Source organism: Pygoscelis adeliae, unplaced genomic scaffold (assembly GCF_000699105.1).
Source record: "Pygoscelis adeliae isolate BGI_AS28 unplaced genomic scaffold, ASM69910v1 Scaffold57, whole genome shotgun sequence".
Lineage (NCBI taxonomy): Eukaryota > Metazoa > Chordata > Aves > Sphenisciformes > Spheniscidae > Pygoscelis > Pygoscelis adeliae.
The window spans coordinates 271,054-271,627 of NW_008825615.1; positions in this window are offsets into that span (position 1 = coordinate 271,054).

Sequence of the window (574 nt, forward strand, 5' to 3'; positions counted from 1 at the left end):
CGGGCGGGGGGGGGGGGGGGGGGAGTGAGCGAGTGGCTGTGTGGTGCTCAGTTACCGACTGAGGTTAAACCACGACAGGGACCTCCCCAATCCTCTCCCTTCCCCAGAGGGTACCAGGATGGTGTCGTTTCCTTGCAGATGCAAATACACATCTGCTTACAGTCTCTTTTTCATGGTGGGGTAGGCTCCCCTGATACACCAAATTGCATGAGTGAGACCCTCAAAAGCCACACGTATATTAAAGAAGAGTCTCCTGGTCATGGGGTTTTTTTGCATGAAAAAATGATTCCTCCCTTTAGGAAGAGTTTTTTGTATTGCTTTTATGCCTCCTTCCCTTTCTACTTCTGCCAAGGCCTGCTCAGGATGACCAACATACAATCAGCCCCGAGCTGCTCCCAAAACCCCCTTCATCTCCTGCCAGACCCACCCTGGCCCCTGGGCGATGATGCTGGGGCTGCATAGCGTGGACATCCCCGCCGGGCCCCCATCCGCTGGGAACCCTCTCGCCAGGCAGCCGGGAAAAGTAGCTGTGGAGCTGCTTGTCTCCAGCAGGGGGGGGCCTGCCCGCACTGCT